Source organism: Benincasa hispida, chromosome 7 (genome assembly GCF_009727055.1).
Source record: "Benincasa hispida cultivar B227 chromosome 7, ASM972705v1, whole genome shotgun sequence".
In the NCBI taxonomy this organism is placed as follows: domain Eukaryota; kingdom Viridiplantae; phylum Streptophyta; class Magnoliopsida; order Cucurbitales; family Cucurbitaceae; genus Benincasa; species Benincasa hispida.
In genome coordinates, this window is record NC_052355.1 from 43,654,372 (window position 1) to 43,672,324 (window position 17,953).

At 36.0% G+C, this 17,953-nt stretch overlaps 1 protein-coding gene across 1 annotated transcript in view; it reads right to left on the minus strand.

The window, feature by feature from the left end:
• Positions 1-4,563: 4,563 nt before the first annotated feature.
• The window catches only part of LOC120081789 (alpha-1,4 glucan phosphorylase L-2 isozyme, chloroplastic/amyloplastic-like), a 29,379-nt gene continuing 15,989 nt past the window's right edge, over positions 4,564-17,953 (minus strand). The window contains exon 16 of the mRNA XM_039036953.1: positions 4,564-5,586. The gene's annotated coding sequence lies outside the window, so the exon portion shown is untranslated. The remainder of the gene's footprint in view (positions 5,587-17,953) is intronic.

Genomic DNA, 17,953 nt, shown 5'->3' on the forward strand with positions numbered 1-17,953 from the left:
CTCACTTGGACTAAAACTCTAGTGGTAACACATATACATAATGTTGCATTGTTGAGTTTTAGAGAGAAATATAATAAACTATGGCATACATACCCATGGTTTGTCTTCACTGGGCATTATATACCCACATCTTCAATAGGCATCATATACCTAGGGGTTTTTCTTCCACTTGCCCTAGATTATACAATCCATAGACCTAGACTCACTAGGTGATCCTAAAACACTTTAGCCGTGAGAACCTTTTTAAATTGATCAACAAACAGTAGACTTCTAACTTTCAACATATAGGGAATGCATCTTATATCCTCAACTTCTTGAGGTGATTTCCAATGGCATCATCAAATATTGATGACATGAGTTTCTGCCAAACCCATGTTACGATCAGGCTTTCACACAACCCTCCCATTATGTTGAGGCATTCTCAACTCTTGAGAAAGATACATCTTACTAGTTCTAACAACTCTTGTTATAGAACTAGTTTAATCAACAACTCTTGTTGATTTTCTATAACTCCCATGGAAACTTGACGCAATACTAGCTTATCACAAGATTGATGGTCTCTGACATGGTCTTCTTCGAGAAAAGTAACATTTCTAGATACAAATACTTTATTTTCAGTTGGATTGAAGACGTATTTAGCTTTTGGGTAGCCTACAAATAGGCCTACTTTTGAATGACACTCCAATCCCCTAAGACTTTGCACCAATGTATGTGTCGGTTGTCCCCAAATTCTGAAATAACATAAACAACCTTTACGTGTCGTAAATAATTTTTATGACCTCTCCATAACTCATATGAAGTTTCAGAAATCTTCTTAATGGAACCTATGTTCAAAAGTATATAGCAGTCTGTAGAGATGTCCAAAAAACCTATGGGGTTGGGGCCCCATGAGGACCCGCCCCGAACGAGGCGGGGAATCCCCAAATAATTGAGAATGGGGGAGGGAGTGGGAAATTTTTTTTTTCTGTTTACAATTCGAGGCCGGGGATGGGGAATATATTCCCCGACCCCAACCTCGCCCGCGTCCCTGAATTTTTGTATATAAATTAAATAATTTAATAATATATATTAATATTAATATTGTAGACTTTGTTAGGATAATTATGGAGGTTTTAGTTATTTAAGTTTAAGATTTTATTACTTTAATTCCTTAGAAGTTGTAATATTTAAGATAAGATGTTCTTAATTGTTGAATATTAATTTATAAAAATTATGAGAATTTAGCATTTTAATTATATTTTTTAAATCGAATGTGTATTATTTATTTTATTATCAAAATTGATAATATTTTATTTAAATGAAAGTTTTATTGGATATGTTTAAGGAATTTTTAAAAATATATATTTAATTAAAATAAAAAAAATTGTTAGAAAAAATGATGGCAAGAAATTTTTCCTCGCGGCGTACCCGATCCCTGTGAAATCCCTGCGGGGAAACCCCGCCCCGTTCCCCACGGGGAAATTCGCAGGGATGGGGAGTGGAATAAAGGGTAGGGACAGGGAGGGCTTCTCCGTCCCCGCCTTGCCCCGCCCCGTGGACATCTCTAGCAGTTTGTACTGCATATCCCCAAATCTAATTAGGCAACTGAGCATAGCTCACTTATCAACCAAACTATGTTTAACAGGGTTTTGTTTCTTCTTCTCGATATACCGTTCTGTTGAGGCGCTAGGTGCAGAGCGTTATGATTGAATTCCATGTTCTATCAAATAGTCTTGGAATCTCAACTTTATATACTTTCCACCTCGATCTGATCGAAGTGCCTTAAACGTTTTACCTAACAAGTTCTCAATTTTAGCCTTATACTTCTTGAACTTTTCAAATGCTTAAGATGAATTAGGTAAAAATGGTCGTACCTTGAATAATCATCTGATGAGATATTCATACCCTTATCATGCTTTAACATTCCTTGATCCACTGAGATCCGAATGCACGAGTTTTAAGGGTTATTTGGTTCCCTTTTTCCAGAAAAATGTCATTTAGTCATTTTATCCTCAAGACAAGAGTCACATGGAGGTAAAAAGTTGTCTTTTAACTGGTTTAGATGACCAAATCTCTCAATCCTATTAAGGTTAATGTGACCAAATCTTAAATCCCAAAGATATGTACTTGAAGAAACATTTTGCATTTTGTTACCAACCGTTTTAAATGTCTCGATATTTAAAATAACCTTCATTTTGGTTGGTTTTAACATATAAGTTGTTTTCTAGTAGAACAAATAAACATACTTCTTTTGCTAATGAACACTTTATTTATATCAAAAGATACTTTGTACAGTTGTTCAAATTAGAGATAGATTTCTTTGCATTTCAAAAACAAAAAGTACATTATCTAATATAATGAATCTATCTCCGGATAACAACTTCAAAAGCTCCCACTGATTTTGTTGAGATAACCTCACCTGTTCAAACCCCTGAGAGTTATTTCGCCTTCCATAAGCATTCTTCAGAAACTAGTTTCCTTGTTTTGGTTTTTCGGCTTTCTTCTCCACAAGGTATTTTAGGTAGTTTCTTTTCTAGTGCCCATCCTCGTTGTAGTAGAAACATTTTCCTTTTTCTACAACTTTAGCCTTGCCTTTTTGGTCAGTAGGAGTCTTCCCTTTCCCTTTACCCTATTTCATCGGAACACTATTGTTCTCAGAAGAAGAAGTGTCAGACTTTGTCCTAAGGGACAATCCTCTGTTGACCTTATTCATGGTGGCAACATTTACCTCCACTTCCCGTCCCTTAGATTTCAACAGGGACTGATAAGTCTGAAGCTCATTGAGAAGAGTAGTTAAGTTATATTCTATCTTGTTCATCATCATCTCATTAACTATAAAAATCTCTTCAAAAGAGACTTTAGAATAAAATTGACTTGACTTTTCTCATCTATAAAAACGCCGTTTACTTCTGCCACGTTGAAATGGACCATCATGTCTAGGACATGTTCTTTAACGGAGGTCCCTTCTTTCATATAGCAGTTCTAAACGTATTTGATGGCATCACGTTTAAGGGAGAAGGACAACTGTCCAAACATCCCCTGCAGAGATTCCATAATCTCTTTAGCGGTATGCAAACCATTGTGTTTCTTAGCCCTAGTCCACTTGTCATATGCATCTCGAATAGTTTAGTTTGCAATTGAGTCGGGGTTTTGAGGACACTCCTCAGTTAAAACAAATCTAAGATCCTTGATTAGCAGTATTGTATTACAATTTGATTTCCATGTAGCATAATTATCCCCGCTTAGTTTCTGGAAAGCAAATAGTTGTACTAAAATGCTAATCATGCTGAAAATATAAATAAATTATATTAATGAATTGTTATAAACCTTTTAATAATATCCAATCAGATTTAGCAAAGAAAATAATGTACCCATCATTATTTTTATTACAACGATACTTCAGAGGTTTAGAGTAACATTTACCAAGGGGTAGTCTGCTACTCCTCCTTTGAATTGAGACAATGTCAGCTAATCACTACTACAGAGTAACTCCAATAGATCTTTTAGTTATCGTTTGTTTGGTCTAGAATATACTAACTTTTAGTAATTCTCCTAAGTGTGACAAGCCATTTTCAAACCCTAGAGGTCAGCCCCAATAATGCTACCGAATTAGAGAGTTAAAGTTGGGAATCGATCTAAGAGGCCGTATCCATTTCTGGAGTTTGAGTTGTTCCAAATCCTATGTTACAACCCTCTAAAGGGATGTCTCTGAAAAGATGACTAGCTAACGCCGCCTAAAAACGACGAGTAGACACAACATAGGAATCTCACGGTTCAACCTAATGAAGGAGACTGTAGGATATGTTAACACATTTTCTTCACCTACTTACTATGAACTGGTTCCCCTATTCACCTTGATATTGAACCATGCAAACACATTTCGAATGGAGGTCACTTCCCCGGTGACTCGAAGCCGAGTATGAAGTTCACAGTGTGAACTCTTGGGGACGTGAGAGCAAGAAACAATATATTTTATATATTATTAATCTCCCACATAAGTGTTCTATTTGTTTTGGATAAAAGTTTACTTAGGTATATTCTGGCTAATAAAACATATCCTAGGTCTAGGTAATTTTTCTAAGTATAACATTTATATTGGATTTAACCTACGATGTCTAGATGGAAAACCAATTTTAAAACCTCACATCACTTACGCATGCTCATAAAACTAGGTTAACCTAACTCATACGCCGACTCAATCCCAAGGTAGCAGGTGTTTCGTAAACCATCAACTTAAATACCTCCAACCTTAGACAGGATCTCACAAGGTGAGTTATTCTTGTAATCACTAGTTTTACAAGACATCGACCTATTTTAACTATTAAAACAGGATAGCTTGGATTCTGTTAACCCTAAGTGAGTACGCTTTTATCTTTGTTATAGAGTTTAAAGTCTATCTCTTTTTATAACACTTATAACGAAGACAATAAACCTATAACATGCATCAAACATGCTTTATAGAATAATTATATAAACATCCATTCCATGCATTAATATAACAAATTATATCAGAAACCATGAAATCTTACACATGCGTACTATACATTATAACACTTATAATATACTTGTAATACATGCTACATGCTTAACCTATGGTGGGATTTTAAATCTACATGGCAGATAATATGCACACAGAAGATAAATTATTTAATCTATACATTCACAATGCATAATTAAATAAACCACACTAGAATGGACTAGTTTTGGTATTCTAAGCCTTGAATAATAAACAGTAAATAGCCTTGAATCGCCTTCGAATACTTTGAACCAGCTCGAACCACTTGAAAACCTCTTGAACCGACCTTCAAAATAGCTAAACCGGCCAAAAACCCCCAGAAACCGGTCAAAACTGGTCAAACCAGTCAAACCGGACTAGTCTAGACCATCTGGACCGACTGAGCCACCAAACCGAGCATGCAAACAGACGGGTCGGATGAGTCGGGCACGGGCGTGGGTCGACTAGCGCTCTAGTTGCGATCTTGGATCGGTTGAACAGGCGCGAACGACTTAGGCTGAAAATGCGGCTTAGGCTAGAGATGCTGACGCGGGCCGGAACGCTGAGATGGGCCACGACAAGAATCAGGTCGAACGCGGGTTGTGGGTCGGGTCTGGACCAACTCCAAGCATCAGACGTTGCTTGCGGGTCGTGGAGTCTCCTTAGGTCGGGTTGCGGGTCATGCATCGGGTCTGGAAGGGAAAAATCACCAAAAAGCAACCTGACCTCTTTGACGAAACCGAGTAATTACAACCTAAGATCAACTCTATAACTTTAAGAAAATTACAGACCCTTCATACAAATTAAAGCCCATACATCGGGCAATTACAATAATTATTACAACACAAGAGAGAATTGTGATATCAAAGACGAACACAATTGATGGAACGAACATATGTGCAACGGAAGAAATAAAGGATCTAAAGCACTCCAATTATGTTCATTTCGAGAGAATAAGCATGCAATTAAATTAAAACAAAAGGGTGGAGAATATACAACCTTTGTAGTCCTAATTCTTCTCCAAATCCGCTCCAATCTCCTCACGAACGGTTCCTAGATCATTATGAGAGTCTTCCCAACTATTCTTTAGCCTTAGAACGGGATGGTGGGACCTAGTGAGTGACAAATTTGGATAAGAAAAGGGTAAGGAATTGAGAGAGAATTAGGTTGAGACTTTTATAAAAAAAAAATCTCATAAAATTCCACTTTTCCAAAAAAAAAAAAAAAAAAGAATACTACTATTTATAGGAAAAAGCATGCAAATCATGCAATTTTGAGTTGATGGAAATTTGACACTAAAAAATCCATTAACTCAAAGTGGGAATTAGTGGGATTAGTGTATTCAATTGGAAACACCACCTCGCATTGCAAATGTTGAATTTTTCCATTAAAAAAAAATTGAATCTTTCCACTGACTTGGTCAAGAGGTTAAAGTTTGACTCTGAAAGTGAAAAGTCAACATTTTGACTTTCTTCCAAAGTCAAAAGTCAATATTTTGACTTTTATCTCAATTTGGACCTAGTCAACAATTTTGACCAATTCCATTTAATTTCAAAATTAATTATAATAATTAATTTAAAATAAATTAATATTAAATAGTTAATCAATTAATTTAATTAAATATTCAATTATAAAATACAACGCTAATCCCAATCAATATGAATATCTATTTATAGTCTTGATATTTAAATCTTATTTAAATATCTCCAATTCTCTCTTTATATGTTTAATTTATAATTAAAAATTAGGTTAAATATATTGAATATATTCAACACTTTACTCCAAAAACCAAATTCGAATACTTCAAACTCGTTTGTCACACTGTTCTAAGGTTTAATCCAGTATGCGCTAGTAAGGGGACCTCATGGACCTACAGATCATGGGCTCCAATGATCCAAGATTAATCGACTAAACTATTTGACCAAATTAACCAATATTCGTTAACTACCGGGTCGCTCCACTAAAGCCCAGTAGTTGCACTCCCCTCCATAGATATATTTCTGTCCAACCCTTCATAGGTTGTTCATAATAACGGTTGGTCAAAAGTTATTTTACTCCCAAGATTACGTCTTTCTTCTTAAGTCCCACTAATCCTCTAATGAATAATTGGTTTGTGATCCAATCACTAAACCGAGTCCCTCTAGGGCCAATGAGAGGGTGGGGCTTCTTGTTCAAGATCCGGAGTAAGCACTTAAGGAACAACCTCTTTATTATCCCTAAAAGCAAGTAGGAATGAAATCTATCTTGCACCCTATGTCCACAACTATCTACCCAGTTTTACCTCTGAAATAGGAGACCTATTGAACCGACACTGTTGAGTCAACCCTCACCCATGCAAATCTAATGATAAACCTGAATAAACAGGAGTTCATAGTTAGTTCAAGATTAAGGTCAAGTTACCTAAGTCATCGCTTTGAAATAGTCAGTCTTAAACATTAAACAACATTATAAAATAAGAGTAACTTATTTCTTGGTCCGATCTTATACAAACTCTTTGAACAGGACACCTCCACTCACATATCTCCATATGAACGATTTAAAATCATGTCATTTGTACTAAATACAAAGTGGGCCATATTCGATAGTCCCCAAGATAAGATACCCAACCTTATCCGTATACTATAGACCATTTTGTCTATCTACTCAAACTTGATCCACTTTTATGTCGCTACATAAAGTCCAAGTATTCATGTAATAGTCATGAATCTTAGTTTATTGGATTTAGGTTATTTCTAAAAACAAAATGAGCTATTCATATATTCAATAACAACTTTATTGACTAAACCTCAATAACATATTTATTGATATTAGAATAAGTTTATTGTTTATAAACCACGAGTTTTAGAATAAAATGCAACAGTTGTTACCGTAAGAGCCATACCTCTTACCAAAACATTTGAGCACACGACTAAACTATTTTGAAAGCAATGCAATCGATTCACCAAGAGGGTCTTTTAATTCTTTATCGTCATCAATCAACTCTTCTTTAACAGTGGATTGAATAACAATTCCTTATTTTTTTTTCGATTTTCCAATCAAAGGACATTTCAAAAGTGAGTAAGGAGCCAAATAATTCATTTACTCTCAACTTTTTTGTGTCTTGAGCTTCCTCAATGGCAGTGACTTTCATGTCAAATCTCTTGGGTAGAGATCTAAGTACCTTTCGGACAAGTTTTTCTTCTGAAATCTTCTCTTCGAGAGCAACAACTCATTTGCAATATCAAGCAAATGTACATTGAATTCAACAATGGATTCTTCATTGTGCATATGCTCAAACTTCGATGTCACCAATTGCAGCTTGGACATTTTTACTTTAGACATTCCCTCATGAGCAACAGACAAGATATCCCATGCCTTCTTAGCTGAGATATAAATATTAATTAATTTGAATATGTTGCGATCTACACTATTGAATATGGCATTCAAGGCACGTGAATTTCTCAAAGAAGCTTCATCTTCATCTCTAGACCACTAAGCCTCTAGCTTCAAGATTTCCCTCCCATCATCAGTTTTGATGGTTGACAACTAGTAGAAATACAAGTTATTACAACTCAAATAAGTAAAACAATGATAGAATGCGATGGGAAAATAGGCAATATCATGTCCGAAAGCGCTAAATTGAAATAAATTGCGATCGCGAGTGCTCATCGCATAAAAGTAGTTAATTTGCCTATTTTGTGTAGGAACAATGCGATGATGCATATGAAATTGTAATTCAAAGGCATAATGTGACAACGCGCTTGAAGTTGCGATCGCAAGACATGCGACCGTGAGAAGTTTCTCAAATGGTGATCGCATAAAGGCCTCGCATCAAGGTGACAACATAATAAATCGTGATGGAATGTAAAGCTGATAACGGTCGATCCTGAATTTAGTTGACAAGCCTTAAGAAGCCATATTGTAGCAAGTACATTGAACTTTCGGTGATTTTTAAACGACGCAACAGAGTAGGAATATTAATGTCGTTTCATTGCAATCATTGTAAGAAAAGTTGCTTCACCTTGAAATCTATAAATACCGAAGGCCACTAGAGAGAAAAAGGAATTAGTTAGTTAGTCCATTCTCGCACATACTTATACATATATATAAAGGACGGAGAAAGCAAAGAGACGAGGAAGCCAAGAGAAATCGCTCCCGGACAGATCGAGAGACCGCCGGAAAGCAACACAAAGAAGAGAGGGCCAACCCTTGCGAGGGTAAGAATCCACATTTAGAACAGAGTTGAAGTGACAAAGAACAGTGTAAAAGGCCATGGGGAGCAAGACATTGCTTACTGGGCTTGTTATCTCTCAAATCCATTTATTATTTTATATTCAGTACTTTATTTGCAGAAAATAGAAACTTCATTTCAATCTATGTTCAATCTCTCTATACCATACATGAGTAGCTAAATTTCTGAATGGGTTGAAAAGCATTTAACTAGAATGACTTAAGATTTACATTTTATGCGATCATCTTGTTTATGTATGCATCATTCACCTTTGAACGTACTTGAGAAAGTAGTCTAAAGATAGAATCTAGGCTTGAGAGAGTCAGATTAGATCATATAAGCAAGACTAGAAACTTAGACATAAGTTCTATCTGCTATTTATACATCACATGCGCCCTAGAAATAGGATTGGTGGTATGCGGTCACCTTGTCTTATGTGCGACATTCATCATTTGGACATACTTGAGAGAGTAGTCTAAAGATAGAATCTAGGCTTGAGAGAGTCAAATTAGATCGCATAAGCAAGAACAGAAACTTAGAAATAAGTTTTATCTACATTTTCGCATATGCATCGCATGCGTCCTAGAAATAGGAATTATGGCATTCTACATTAAGAAATTTAGTACTGATATTTGTGTGTAGCATGATCGCATAACTTGTGCACAATCTTAAGAAATTTTAGCTAAACCCCTTTTCAACCCCTTCATCGCATACTTATTGTAACTCTACGCTTTCATTACTATGCGTTCAACTCCGTCGCATAGGAAAAATCTCAATCAAAACACTATCCACTTTATTTATTTATCACTGCAATAAAATCGAAGAGTCTATCGCATATCTACTTAGTAGTCCCTGTGTTCGACCCTGGACTTACCAAGAAACCTAAGAAGGCTTATATTTGGGCCTTATTAGGAAAACTTACATGATCACCGCAAAACTCACACCATAACACACCATAATTTTATGCATCAATGGTAGGATATGTCCATCCGGATACAACAACCTTCCAAGTCTTATTGTGAATCGACTTAAAAACGACAGTCATTTGAGCTTTCTAGTACGAATAGTTTGTTCCATCAAGAACAGGTAGATGAGTGGTATAACCTCATTCCTTTATTTTGTCCATGATCGAAGCACCTGAGATAAAGATGACTCGTTCTGATGAAAAAGGCAATAGGATGACTCGTCACTCGATATTCAGATGTTAAATAGAAAGCACTGACAATAATTGTAACAACCAAAATACTAATAGCAAGTAAACAAGTAAAGGCACACAGCGTTGGTAACCCAGTTCAATGACAAACACCTAAGTAAAGGCTTCCTCTCAACTGAACTTAGGATCCCACTAATTATGTTGATATTAACGTCTGACACTTCTGAAGGAATTCTTAACAAAGAGACCCGTGAATGGATGGAGATCGTTCTAAACTCCATTGTGACAGAACATACACATTTACAATTAAATATTAATAGTTATACAAAAACTCTAAATTACAGCATGCTTTAAGAGGGAAAGTACCCTTGAAGAACTATTCTTCTCGTTCCCTCAAACTTACTGCACGATCGTCACCAACACAAACGAATCTACACTCGAATAGTAATCTTCTCAACAATCTCCTCAAACAAGAACATATCTCCACTCGTCCCTCAAACATAAAGTAGACACCACCAGAAGGCTATCTCGGTATTCTCGATGTAAGAATCCAGGAGTTGTGGGCTCAGTTGGATTTAGTAGAGGATAGGAGGAATTTGAGAGATCGTGTAGACGATTGAGTAAGTGGGAGATAGTTTTAGTCTATCGTATAGACAATGTACTCGATCGTTTAGAAGACAAGTCACTGTCGTATAGAAAACTCTTACACGATTGTGTATGCTCTCAAGCTATCGTATAACTATTGCTTTTTTATCATCCGATTCTTAAAATCTTAATGATCGCCTCGTGTAAAAATAAAAACAATTTTCATTTTAACGATCAGTTACCATAACTAATCATAACTTCCCACTAAGTTGGTTATGGGAGAAAAAACTGTAACCAATTATCCTATAATTGATTTAATTATAAATATAATCATTATATTCATAACCGGTTAATATCACATCTCATGCAATATATAAACCATAGTTTTTTTTCTCCCTTATAGCATATAATAATAATTCCTCCAATTAATGTATCTAATACATTAAGTCAATTATAACTCATATAATTGATCCAATTTCACTATATCATATATAATTAAATTTCCTCTTGTTAATTTGAACATTTCAAATTAATCCAAAAATTGATTCTCAACATGAATCCATTGAGCTACCAAGGGGATCTTATGGACCTATAGCTTGAAGCTCCAATGGTACGTGAATAACTGACTAAACTCTTTAATCACGATATCCACCATCTATTAACTGTCAGACATTCCACTAAAGGCCGACAATTGCACTCTTCGCACTATAGATATATTTCTGTGTCTATTGGATATAACCAATTAACAGAACGATGATCCTTCACAAATCGCTCGTAAGTACAGCCAGGTCAATTTACCGTTTTGCCCTTGTAATTACATCTAACTCCTTAAGTACCACTGATTCCTGCAATGAACAATCCATCATAGTCCTACTATGAGTAAATCCTTCTCGGACCAAGAGAAGGTGCGATGCTACGTTGTTCAAGTCCTGAAATCAACTCTTAAGGGGCAGTTTATCTACTTACCTCTAAATTGGGGAAGGAGTGAATTTCGTCTTGTGTAGTTGAGTTCCCAGCTCCTTAATCAGAAGAATCCCCAAAATGGTAGGTTTGAGTCGGCGATCTGGCCACTCGCACCCATACAAATCAAATGACCGCCCTCATACGTAGGAGTTCCTAACTCACTCAAATTAAGGTCATGTTACCTATGGTCATCCTAGTGAAATGAAAGTCTCTGTCATGAATGGCGTTATATAACGAGACTAAACATTTCGTGGTCTGATCTTATCAAACTTTTTTGTATAAAGCATCTTCGCTTGCATGTCTAATACATGAATGGTCAGGATGAGACCATTATAGTACTTTAAAACACTTGTAACATCTACATAGCGGGTTATATTCGTAGTGTCAACAGGATAAGGTTTTCCTCCTTTATCCATCTACTACAAACCATTTAGGTTATCACTTAAAGCACAAACCACTTGTATGTCATCACATACATGCTTAAGTTATAACGTTAACCGGTTATCTTAGTTTATTGGTTTGTGGTTAATGCATCAAAATATCTCATATATCATAGACTGTAGTGAAGAAAATATCTCATATTATTACATCACATAATGTTTGTTCATATACATATTTACAAACTACTGGACCAAACGAGATTTAGGGCATCAACCCTAACAACTTTGGCACCCGACAGTGTGAGGCTCCTCTCAACTTGATTATCCTTCTCTTGGATCATTGAAATCCCTTCATTGAAAAATTTTAGGTTCTTCTTGAAGGAACTCTTATACAAAAGTACCTATGAGTGGAAGCGGATCTTTCCAATTCATTGTGACAGAATTTCCAAATATACATTCACACATACAGATATGCATTAACAACACTAAATTACTGACATGCTTAATGGATAAATAAACAAAAGACTGAGATAACATACTAATTGAAGATTTTCTTCACAGCAAATCTTGCTTTCGCTAGAACGGCAAGCAATCGTTCAGCAACACCCAATCGTCTACCACGATCAGTCTCTACACGAATAATGAAAAAAGGGACGACACCACCACTTGAAACCTTCAATATTCTTGGAGTGAGAATCCAAAGAGCGGGCTTTGTTCGGATTTGGTAGAGGGGAGGAGGAAAAGAGATCGTATACAACGATCAAGCAAATGGGAGAAAGACTCATCTATCATATAGACAAAATGCTTGATCATTTAGGTAAAGTATATGATCGTGTAGGACAAGCTAAGCGATCATATATATGATCGTTTAGTAAAGCTCGAGCACTAAACGATCGTTTAGTAAAAGATAAGCAATTGTTTAGTAAGTAGCATGCGCGGGTGTAACCGTTTGTTCATTAAACAACACTATCGTATAGGCTCTAATTTACTAAGTATGACCTTCTAGAATCGCAACACACCGTGAGCTATTTAAGTGTCTTAAAACGATTCTTCATCTTACTCATCAGTTACGAAAACAGAATAGACGCCGCCAATTATCCCGTAACTATCCAATTAATAAATAATAAATATAATTACATTATATTCATAACCTATGGTTTAATATCATGTATTAAACATAGTATATTTCCTCCATTAGATATAAATCATATTTATATCCAATTTCCTCCAAATTAATGTATCTCATACATAAAGTCAATTATATCATATATAATTAATTAGCTCAATTATATCATATATAATCAAACTCTCTTTTGTTAATTTGAACATTTCAAACTGACCTAAAAACTGATTCTTAACTTGTATCCAAGCTACCAAGGAGACCTTATGAACGTATGGCTCAAAGCTCCAATGGTACGTGAATAACTTACTAAACTTTTTAGCCACGATATCCACCAACTGCCAAGCATTCTACTAAAGACCGATAGCTGAACTCTTCTTACCACAGATATATTTCTATGACCATCGTATATAACCAATTATCAGTACGATGACCCTTCACAGATGCTCGTAAGTACAACTTCACAGACCCTTCACAGATGCCCTTGTAGTTACATCTTACTCCTTAAGAACCACTGATCCCTCTATGAACAATACAACATAGTCCTACTATGTGTGAACACCTCTCGGGCCATGAGAAGGTGTGTGGCACCACATTGTTCAAGCCTCGGGATCGGCACTTAAGAGAACAATCTATCTACTTACCCCTGCTTCGGGGAAGGAGTGAGCTCCATCTTGTGTAGTTGAGTGGTATGTTTGAGTCGGCGCTTTGGCCTCTCGCACCCAAGCAAATCAAAGAACTGCCCTCAATGGCAGAAGTTCCTAACTCACTCAGGATTGAGATCATGTTATCTATGGTCATCCTAGTGAAGTGAAGTCTCAGTCATGAATAGGGTTATATAACGAGACATTAACACTTCATGGTCAGGTCTTATACAAACTCTTTGTATAGGACGCCCCCGCTCACATGTCTCCAACATGAATGATCAGGATCAGACCATCTGTGACAAGTCACAACACTTGTAACTATTCCACAAAGCGGGTCACATCCGTAGCATTACTAGGATAAGGTTTCCCTTCCTATATCCATATACTACAGACCATTTTGATTATCACTTAAGACATGATCCACTTGTATGTCACCACATACATGTTTAAGTTATATAAATACATCCAGGGATTTTAAGTTTATTGGTTTGTGGTAAAGTAAATAAAACATCCAAATGCGCAAAGTCAAGAAGTGGAGTAAGTATCATATATCATACATCACAAGCGTTCGTACAAACTGTTTACTAACTACAGGGCACGATACTTTAGGGCATCAACCCCAACACTCCTAAGATAGAGAACTTCTTCTCTGAAACTGAGTCTTAGGCTCTCCCTAAGAATGAGAATCCCTTCTTTGGTAGTAATGACTTAGGCTCCCCCTAAGATCGTGAAACTCTTCAAAGTGTTGCACTCAACAGATGAAGAATATGCACAACAGAATAGCAAGTAAACGAGCAAGAAAATGATGTAGAATAGTTTAGCCAAAGTATAGAAAATGTCTTGCTCAATTAAACAATTGCGACAACCTTAAAAGGTCTGCAAAACTCACTTTAAATAATCAAATCCAATCAAGGAAATAAGTCCTTATCTAGAATGAAAAGTCGCGCTTCAAAAAGTAACAAATTCGACTAAATATCATAGACATATACTTCCATATAAGGAAAAAAATTCTGTAGGAAAATATTCTAATGTCACAACTAAATGTTAAGATTTTATTTGAGACATCTGCAAAACTACTGCATTAAAGAAAGTTATAAAGCCAACAAACGAAATCTCCAACAATAGTAGTTTTGCAAAAAAGTCGAGGGTCAAAGACTTGACCAATTTATGAAAATAATCTAATTTAATAGATCGAGGGTTCTGAACTCGACCAATATAAAACACAAATTGAACCCTCGACCAAATAAAAAATAAACAAATAAATGAAAAAAAAACACTCTAACTAAATTGGTTGTCTTTATTATATGTATAAGCCTTCTTTTATTTTAAAGTTTTGATTTGTTTTTTCAATTTGCAATTGTCTATTAATTATAATTTATATATTATTTTTATTCTATAAAGGTTTATTTTGATTTTTTAAATTAATATTACATATATAAATGTTAAATCAATATATTCCTTTTTATTTATATGAATATTGAATTATAAACATTTTTTTATGTATTGAAGGAGAAATTTTGGACCAATCACAAATTTCCACATCATTTACTAAATTAATAACCAAATTTCAAATCATCAAATTTGGGACCAATTAGGCGTGGACATGTGTCTCGAATTGAACTTGAAGACAAATCCAATGACGTCACGTGGTTTCATCGTAAACATTGAATCAGATAAGATTAATTTGACCCAATTTAATATTGTTATTTGGGTTAAAATTCAACTATGCCCAAAAATAGGTTGAATTTAACCTGAATGTCAAATCAGACCTAAATCCAATTAATTGGGCCTAAAAGCCAGGCCCATAGACCAACCAAGCCCAAACCCATGGGCTAACCAAGCCAAAGCCCATGAAGCCCATCAGAGAGCCCTATAAATAGATAAACTCTTCTCATTTCAAAGGGTCAGCAATTCTACTCTCCAGAGAGCTTAAATGATATTCTCTATAATCAGAAGACTCATTAACTCTTGAATCTGACCACGCTTGAAGACTGAAGTCCTTTGAAGATACAAGCATTCTTCCAAGACTCGAAGTTCAAGAACATCCACACGCCCCGCTTATATACATCAAGTGTATGTATTCAACCGAGAGAGAATTAAAGGATCAAGTACTAAAGATCAAACCACATCGCATCAAATCAATATCAACACCAACTCAAGCTTAACTCCACAAAACAAGTTTCTTCAGAAACCTCGTGTGAGCACTAATCATCGAAGAAGATCAATAAGCCCATAGGTTGATCGTCCAAGAAGATCATCAAACCCAAAGGCCAATTGTCCAAGAAGATCATCAAAGCCCAAAGGTCGATCGTCCAAGAAGACCATCAAGCCCAAAGGCCGATCATCCAAGAAAATCAACAAGCCCAAAGACCGATTATCCAAGAAGATCAATAAGCCCAATAGTCAATCATCCAAGAAGATCAACAAGCCCAAAGGCCAATCATTCAAGAAAGATTAACTATTTTAAAGACCTAAATCCTCCAAGGATATTCTCTACAATCAGACCTAAATCCAATTAATTGGGCCTAAAGGCCAGGCCCATGACCAACCAAGCTCAAACCCATGGGCTAACCAAGCCAAAGCCCATGAAAGCCCATCAAGAGAGCCCTATAAATAGAGAAACTCTTCTCATTTCAAAGGTCAACAATTCTACACTCCAGAGAGCTTAAAGGATATTCTTACAAACAGAAGACTCGTTGACTCTTGAATCTGACCACGCTTGAAGACTGAAGTCCTTTGAAGATAACAAGCATTCTTCCAAGACTCGAAGTTCAAGAACATCCACACGCCCCGCTTATATACATCAAGTGTATGTATTCAAACCGAGAGAGAATTAAAGGATCAAGTACTAAAGATCAAACCACATCGCATCAAATCAATATCAACACCAACTCAAGCTTAACTCCACAAAACAAGTTTCTTCAGAAACCTCGTGTGAGCACTAATCATCGAAGAAAGATCAATAAGCCCATAGGTTGATCGTCCAAGAAGATCATCAAACCCAAAGGCCAATTGTCCAAGAAGATCAATCAAGCCCAAAGGTCGATCGTCCAAGAAGACCATCAAGCCCAAAGGCCGATCATCCAAGAAAATCAACAAGCCCAAAGACCGATTATCCAAGGAGATCAATAAGCCCAATAGTCAATCATCCAAGAAGATCAATAAGCCCAAAGGCCAATCATTCAAGAAGATTAACCATTTTAAAGACTATAGTTTATTTTGAAAGCATCAAAATATTATGTATTAGAGATTGTACTCACTTTCCACAAAATTAATACAAATAAAAAATTCAAGTTCCACGAACTAAATTTCTCTTGAAATCTCATGCGAACAAATTGGCATGCCCAGTGGGACCTCTCTACCTCTCATCTCTCTCTTGTCATCCAAGTCAAAAAATTCGATAAATGGCACCAAAGAAAGTCGCATCTAAAGCTACCGTCATAAGTGACACTTACACAAGACCTGTCACCTGCAAGCATTCAAAAGAGACCATGCAGGAACAAGAACAAGGTTTTTTCCTCACAAAGAAAATCTGGGAATAATTGACGGAATCTCTTGAAGGTAAGATCCTTATCAGAGAAAATTCTTTGTTTGAAAACCATCCTCATGAATCTGCAGACTCCTCATTTGTAACGGTAAATGCAAGAGGAAGAAGATGCCCATTTGAATAAACTAATGTAGCAATTAGTAACTTTCCTCAATGTTTGTCATACAAGTGGATACCATTTATTTGAATAACTGGCCTACATCTATTAAAATCTTTTATACAAGGACCAAATGCCCAAAATACAAAAGTAAGGAGACATGTCCTTTAGTTGGCGTTTCCTTTATTCTCCATTTCACACGAGTTCCAAGATTGGTCTGTTTAACCATATACATAAAGGAACTCTTATTCAAGAGTACCTACGAGCGGAAGTGGATCTTTCCAATTCATTGTGACAGAATTTCCACATATACATTCAAACATACTAAAATGCATTCATAATGCTAAATTATTGACATGCTCAAAAGAACAATAAATATGAGATCAAGAGATCATACCAGTTGAAGACTTATTCTTCACAGCAAATCTCGATTTTGCTGAGACGGTAAGCTATTGCTTAACAAAATCCAATCATCTACCTCGAATAGCCTCCACACGAACAGAAAAAAATAGGGATGACATCATTACTTAGAGCCCTCAGTATTCTTGGAGTGAGAATCCAAAGGGTGGGCTTTGATCGGATTAGGTAGAGGGAAGGAGGAAGGGAGATCATATACAACGATCAAGCGAGTGGGAGATAGGTCCGTCTATCGTATAGACAAAATGCTTGATCATTTAGGTGAAGTATATGATCGTATAGGAAAAAGATAAGCGATCGTCTAAACGATCATGTAGGAAAAACTAAGCGATTGTCTACATGATCGATTGTAAATATCAA